Below are 8700 nucleotides of genomic sequence, written 5' to 3' on the forward strand. Positions count from 1 at the left end.
TTGCACTCGTTGCTGCATACTCTGTGAATCTTCACTCCCTGAGCCTACACTTGTATTAGTAATTGTACTTGAGCTTTTTTACCCTTGGCCTTGCCTTGGAGCTTCTGTTGGCTGCTCACTTTGATCATCTACAGGAAAATCTCTAGATCTCTTGAATGCCTTGTCCTCCATGAACTTGACATCACGTCTGACAATAATTCTTTTAGTACCTGGAATGAAAATCCTATATGCCTTTGAGGTCTCACTGTACCCAACAAAGTACCCCCTCTCTACAGTCTAATCTAACTTCGTATGTGTATCTCTAGAAAGATGACAATATGCCCAACTCCCAAAAATCCTAAAGTGACCAATATCTGGCTTCTTCCCTATGAAAGCCTCCTTTGGTGTCATCTTCCCTAGCACCTTATGTTGAACTCTATTATGAATGTAGACTGCTGTACTACATGCCTCTGCCTATAAGTAACGGGGCATGTCCTGGTCATGTAGCATAGCCCTTGCTGCCTCCGATATAGAACTGTTCTTCCTCTCAGCAACTGCATTTTGTTGTGGATTGTAAGGAATAATCCACTCTCTCTTGATTCCTTCTCTGGTACATAACTCCTGGAAGACATTTCCTTTGTACTCACCTCCATTGTGTGACCAAAGAACCTATATTTTTCTTCCTATCAAATTTTCCACAAGAGCCCTGAACTCTTGGAATCGATTGAAAACCCCATCCTTGGTCTCCAAGAAATATATCCAGGTCTTTTTGGAGAAATCATCAATAGAAGTAACATAATACTCGTATCCTTTGAGAGATTTCATTGACATCAGTCCACAAATATCTGAATGTACTAGATCAAGAACACCCTCAGATCTCATGTCACTCCTTGGAAAAGATGCTTTTGCTAACTTCCCCAACACACATCCCTTACATACATCATCATGCTCTATGCTCATCTCTGGCACACCTATCACCATCTCATGAAGCAATTTAAGTGCTCCATGATGAATATGGCGCATCCTCCTATGCCATAGCTCTCCAAGATCTCTAGGATTACTGCTGTTCATGAGTGCCTTAGGAGTATCAAACTGCAATCTATAAAGGCGACCACTCCTTACTCCAATAGTTATGGGTGATTTCCAATCCTCATGCTTAATCAACATATTTGTTCCTCTAAAGAGTACATTATACCCCCTATCTTGAAGAATAGATATAGAAATCAAATTCATACCTAAGCTTAGCACATGCAACACAACATGAAGTAAAATTATCTTTCCATTCTCCCTCTGAAACTAAATAGTCCCTTTCCCAACTGGGTTGAGTTTGGACAAGTTTCCCATAGATATTTGGATGTTGGTGTCCTCCTCCTTGTAACTGAGAAGTACTCTCTAACTCCTGTCATATGAAATGACACCCCACTATCTATATACCAAACACACTGTGAGGTTGAGCTATCCATGCAAGCTATGAGTGCAATCTCATCTTCCATTTTACTGGAGAGTTCTTCCGCACTTGCCAAAGCTGCCGCTTGCTTCTTACCCTTCTTCCTCTTTGGAAATCACTGACATAGTGGCTAAACTCATGACATCCAAAGCACTTGACCTTAGAAAGGTCCTTCTTCTTCTTCTTCTTCTTCTTCTCACTTTGTGAATTTGATCCTTTGCTAGATCCCTTCTTTTCTTTCCCTTTACCCGCTAGGGCAACGTTTTCCTATTCGACCTCACTTTTCTGACTCTTGTTGGCCCCATTGACAAGAGTTAGTCTAAACTCCTCCTGAGTGAAATCAATCCATAGTCAATCCCAACTTGATAAAGTATCTTTGTCATGCCCAAAATACGAGGGCAAAAACACACAATTTTTTATAAAATTAATAATAATAATAAGGTTCACAAAAGTTTAAGAGTTGAATTCACAAGTGCCAGAATACTTTTACTACGTACATCTTAAGTTTATAACGATGAGAAGAAATCCATTTCTCTAGTTACTTATTCGTCAATAAATTGGTATCAACTTTTGATTTCGTTATTTCATTAAAGTTACAATGATATTTTGAAATTGTTTAGAAAACAATATACTTAAATAAGACTAGCAAATAAAACAAATCGAATATCAAAAAATCTAATTAACCTTGCCATAATTTATTTAATTAAAACATACTAAAACAAATATAATAATAGAAAACTTATAAGACACTTTTCTTTAACCTCTTGTCCATCACTACTTTAATAAAGCTTAAAACACTAATACTAATATTAAATTTAAATGTTATTAACATAAATTTAAACTAGTCATAAATTACAACTAACATAAATTTTTTTAAATAGATGAAATACTAACTCAAATACTAACTTAATTTTCAACAAATCTAATACTAAAGAATTAAACTAAATCTTCAAGTCATACATTACTACTCCTAATAAAAAAAAACTTAAACTAACTCAAATTAAAGTTAAAAGAAAATAACTAAAACTAAATTAATCAACTAACTAACACATACTAAAACTAATCTAAACTTATTTTAATCCTAACTTAAAACTACCCTACACCCATGTCACATCTCTCTCACCAAACAAAACTTACCTCCACCCCCTATACCTATACTAGGCTTGCACTTTCTAACCTAACTCTCCACATGGTGGCGCCCAAATACCACGCTGGTTTCCTTTATTTCCAAGTTTCTAGCACTTCCCAAGTGTTTTCCAAGATGCACTTTTCCCAAGATGAGATCATGCGCTGACCAAGGTGAAAAGGTGGGGAGAAGGCTTCAATAAGAAAGTCTTAATCACAATCAAGTACAATGCAATCAATAAAAGGATAAGATAAAGCTGCGAGTTCCTATGGAGGGGGTACCAGGGTGATGTCACCTTGAGGATTATTATATTGACTTTGTTTTAAATCCTTTTCAAACCCATTGCAAGAGCTGGCACCTAGTAAGTAGATGGATTAAATGTATAAAGTAAAGTTGGTAAGAATGGATATTTAAGATAGTAAGTTATATAAGTTATGCAATTTCTTGTTATATATATATATATTTTCTTAATTCTAATTTTAAATTTAAGAATATTCTCAAGAATATCCTCTGTTGCAATGTGACAATTAATCCCAAGCCCATACAAAATCCAGAGGGCATTTACACTAGGAATGTATTTTTTTTTTTTTGTGTCATATTTTTTTCTAAGTGTTGAAAATTTTAAGAACAAAGGACATAAAGGCAAATATTTGTCTAAGTATGAAAACCAATTTTATCGATTATTCAAAGGAGGGTATATATATATATATATATATATATATATATATATATATATATATATATTTGCTATTGAATTTTGCTAAAACATAGTTAAGTCAAAAATTGAATAACTTCTTTAAACAACATTGCAAAATTGATTTTTGATTTCAATAATCACGAAAATGAATCTACATTCAACACATAATTTTTGTCTCAACATATATGAAAATTGAATTTTGCCTATAACATCATCATCATTTCATCTTATTTCTGATATGCACCCATATAACCAAAAAAAAAATACAAAAATCTCATGAGGAGCAATAATACTCAATCACCATATTATTGGCAACCTAATTCAAAGGCTCAGCGGGGAAAGAACTGGGAAGAAAACTCGACATTGTTGCTATTACAACAAAGTTTTAAATACAATTTACATGAGATTCCAATCTCGAAATTATAACAATCAAATAAATTTCTTTCATGACCCTTATCAAGGGATCCATATCATTTTCTGCAATACATTGCTAAGATCGTGGAGGGAACAAAATCTGACCAGGTGACAAACAAACATAACAAGGAGACAAAATCAAACATTCATATCCATACTAGGTTTTCAAAAAAGGATTCAACATTGAATCAAAACTAGGGAAAGGTGGATTTTTCCAACAGGAGATGTCAGACACAACACCAAAATAGATGCCCACTTGGGGCTATAATTCAAGAACTTTTGTTCTTCCATTCTTACATGCCAAAACTCATACGAGATTTGTGCTGACAGGTAGGGGGCCATAACACCCTACCCTCTCTCCCTCTTCTCGTCCTGAGAAGAGACTCTACACTGTTAGAGTCCAACTAAAAGGACCTTTCCCGAAATTGACCACTTCTGCCCTCTCCAAGGGTGAGTAATGCCAAAACACCTATACAAGAAAACTTCAAAATTCAAACAAAAATATGAAAGAAAAGCATTCAAGAAAACATGATTTCAGTCCTTCCCAAACACACCCAACTTACATACAAGCATACCAACAAACATCACAATAGAATAAGCATGAAACCAGCATGAACAATCTGAACAAAGGAGATGAAGAACTCCTACCTTCACAAAGAAGTTATTGTAAAATGAACAATGTTGAGAAGAGCTTTTCTTTCTTTGCCTTCAATCTTCCAAGACTCCTCTCTAAAAGTAGAGATTGGGTAACAACCAAAACTACTCCAAAAAGAGCCTCTAAATAAGATCCAAACTCAACCACCAAGAAGGGCAATAACTTTCCCCACTCACCAAAAAATTTAGAAGTTTCTAACTCAACCAAACCTAAGGTTAACCTCTAAGTGGAGTTGAGGTTATTAAACTCATGGTAACAGCTTTCAATTTTCGCACAAAGGCAAAAATAGACTTTTTGAGTGACCTCAAAAATCAACAAAAGGGGCTTAGGGGGTGGAAAATGCCCCCAACCCATACCCATACCCCTTGGGTATAAATATTTCATGATTTAAGGCCCTAGGAATTGATTTGGGACCCAACAAATGCTAGGAATATTTAGGACCATCTAACAACTCCAAAATACAGATTAAGCACTAATCCAGATTAGGGGTGACTAAACTCGATTAAAAACAAATTAGCAAAAAAGGTCACTAACGTAGTATGACTTAGGTCCAAAGGTTACATAGATAACCCTAACTAGCATGTTGAAATGCATATGCAATTTACGAGTGTCAAGTGACACTATAAGAACACAATTACAAAACATTAACATTTACTGATCACAAAAAGATACATTCATACATCTCACAAAATAATTAAGTTACGAACAACAAGGTTTCCACAAAACACATAGGGATTAATTCCATTCCTTCCAGGGAATCACATAAATTAAAACATACATCTATAAATCAATCAAGGTTTCCCTTATCCTATTCATATTCTTAATCATTAAAATCTCTTAATCAAAGTATTAATCCTGTATTTACTTTTTTCATCAACATACATGTTCAAAAAGCATTAAATGACAAACTCAAATATCTGAAAGCAAACATCACATAACATGAAATAACATAACATAATATGTTCAGTGTATTCGATAGTGTCTCGACGTATCGAGTCATAAGTATCAAAATAATAAGGTATCAACCATGCTACAAAGGGTCAGGGTGAGGCCTCACAATCTTGTCCATTGATAACTTGAACAAAGACACTCCATTGTTTAGTAAACCCATTTAGGGCTATTCTGACTAGCTTGTCATCACTGGGACTATCTCCAATAGTTGCTAACTCGTCCTTGACAAGTCTAAGCCTGGTGAGGTAACTTGTAACATCTTCTCGCTGGTTCATCTGGGTATTCTTTAGCTTCTTTATGAGAATCATCTTCCTATTGGTGGTAAAATTCTGGTACAAATTCAGAATGGTGTCCCACATCTTATTCGTCATATTTAGCTCTGAGATATGCAGAACAATATGATCCTTGACACTATCAAGGATAATCCTCCTTACCTTGGCATCATCTTTCTTATGTGCTGCAAGATTTGTTGCATCCATTGGTACAGGTACAACACTGGTAGTATGATCCTTAATACCATTCACTTCCAACAATAAGGAAATTTTGGCCTTCCAGACACAAAAATTTGAGGCACCATCCAATCTTTCCTGATCTGTCAAACTAGCTAAAGCCATCTCAAGGGATTAAAGCAATAATGAATCTAAAGAGATCAAAATTTCTTTCCCAGGGAAAAACTCTTCTAACCCTCAACAATGCTACGATACCATGTGAAAATTAACACTATTGTGGTCATTGATTATTAATCTCCTATCCTAAATGATTATTAAACTACCAGAAATAAAATTCCCAACTAATATCGAGAAATAATACAACTACAACTTCACTAATAAAAATACGGAAAGAAATTCACAAGACAATGAACACAATATTTTCAAACAAATTGTTCCTGGAAAAACCCCTAAGGGAAAACCAGTTCTTTAGTAGGAATTATATTAAACTTCAGCAAATCAAGAGATACAAAATTCCTTGCCTCTCACTGGTAGAACTCCAACAACCTCGTAATTTCTCCCAGTGATATTCCCCAATGCTATTCCCACTATAACACTACACTCTTGCTAACACTGCAAGACAAATTTCTATCACTGCTAAATGATTCTCTAAAAACTTGTCTATCCAAATGACCCAATGACCCCTTTTTATACTACTCTGTTGGAAAACCAACGACCAAGATTAAATCAAATCAACAGTTGAGATTAAGACAACTCAACAACCAATAATAGAATTGGTTGCAAGGTGTCCACAAGGGAATCACTAAATTAGTAAATAATTATCATTGCATAACAACCATTTACTAATTCTTAGCAAGTGGACAAATCGCTGTCCAAACTACCCATAATTAATGCTGCTATTTTTAAGTAAGGACAAACAACTGTCCAAGCTACCCATAAATACTACTACTATTTCCAGGTCAGAAATAACAGCTGTCCAACTAACAATAATTAACACAAGGTCCATCCTTGATCAATAGAAATGTATCTATGATCCTAGTAATGTCTCTTTATATTTGGCGAAATAACATTCTGGAAGCTTTTTTGATTTGCAAATGGAGATCACTAGTAAAGATTTTAGGAGAAAAGTAAAGGCACATACACATGGCCGGATACTGTCAGATTCCTCTTCAAGCTGTGAAGCATCTATTACAATGAGGAGGGACACAAATGGCTCTCAAAAATCTTGAAGGAGCTTTAGCTAGTTTACTTATGCATTTGGTGAGCACATCTGGGATATGAAGTTAGATTAGAGATCAATGAATGTTAATTAATGTGGGTAGGAATGAATCAGTTTGGGAAAAAATTTAGTGCTCTCAATAATGACTTATGCATGGCAGAATTCTTTTGACTCAAAAAGATGGTAGCACTTTCAGAGTTATGTTTGAAAGGTGTCATAAGGAAGAGAAAATGCATTTGCATGGTATCTATACTCATGAGTTAACAAATTTTATTCATGAGGTTCTTTCAAAGTGCAAAAGAGAAAAGAAAAGAAAGTCTAAAACAAATTGTTTTTCAACCAATGCATGGTTTGATGAGGAATGTAAAATGACTAGAGAAAATTTAAGAAAGTTCAATAAAGAAAACCTTATTATGCTTGCTATAGCGAGAAAATACTATCTGTGCTTAACCAATTCTTGATTAGTACCTTAATTCAAATGAACTTTCAAAAAAAAGGTCTTATTGCAAGCCTGTTGGTAAACAAATTTGTGACTGTGATAGTTACATCTGAAAATGACCCTGTTCGCCTTGTGAATAGTGAAAACCATGCCAACAGTTGGAGAGATTGGAATTGATCATTACCATATTACAATGTTCCTCTACATTTGAGAGGGGTAGCTGCCTCGTATGATAGATGTATTTGATTTTTCAATAAAATGTATTCAAACTTAAAGGTTAAAGAGAAAGCTACTGACAACGAATGTACCAAATGACTTCACAACTTTTTTGAATAACTTAAACCGCTAATAAGAATGATCAAGAACTATGCTTGAACGCTAGCATTAGCTTAGTGATGATTTGATCTTTCACTAACATCTACGCCATACTGTGAAAACATTAATTAGAACTAGAATCAACACCAACATATTTTAGACTTTGAAGAAAAGAGAATACAATATGCACGTTCATTTATTTCCTTGCACCAAGAACATAAAAAGAAGCTAATTACAAAGACAACCTCTGTACATACTTTCCAAAAATTGTCTTATCATCAAAAACATAAGTTTTCCCTTATTCCAAAATCCAAAAAAGTCCCCTATTACATTAAGATTTAGGAATTTATAGCCATTCTAGCATGACTAACTTTTCGGGTTCATAACCACTCATAAAGTTAGAGTTTGAACAATTTCGAGGATAGTTCGTAACTAATTCTAACTTTTCCAAACTCTAACTTTCAATGTTTAAAAATAATAGAAAAAATAAAAATTAAGGCATTAAATCAACCCAAAATTAATCCTAAAGTTGACATCTTTACAAAATATACACTCCAAACACTAAAGACAACTTTAGACACTCCCAATTCTAACTTTCAAGTGTGATCATTGATATCTCTTGCTCCTGCTCTTTGATCTGGAAGCTATGCTTGATTTCTCATCAATCCTCGCCCGCCATTTATGTTTGCTCATAAATTTTAAAGCTGTTACAATATACTAGTCTCATAGGGATGTTGCTTCAATAGAGAGATTGTATAGTCCTTAGATTAAGTGGAGAGGATGCCAGTAAAGGTGGAAGTGATACTGTTGTTTGAGTGAGCATTTGTAAGCCATTAGAAAGCCACTAATATGGCATGAGAAAGGAGGATGTTGTAGGCTTCACATTACGTACTTGTATCTGCTTTCAATCATGTTGAAGCATTTTTTTAAATGGTTGCCATGATTGATCCATCCACCTCATGTGCCTTCCCTTTGACTCCACAATTTTCTGACTATCAATTCCACTAAA

This window comes from Cupressus sempervirens, chromosome 6, assembly GCF_028749045.1.
Source record: "Cupressus sempervirens isolate cs-2001-9-10 chromosome 6, ASM2874904v1, whole genome shotgun sequence".
Classification (NCBI taxonomy): Eukaryota; Viridiplantae; Streptophyta; class Pinopsida; order Cupressales; family Cupressaceae; genus Cupressus; species Cupressus sempervirens.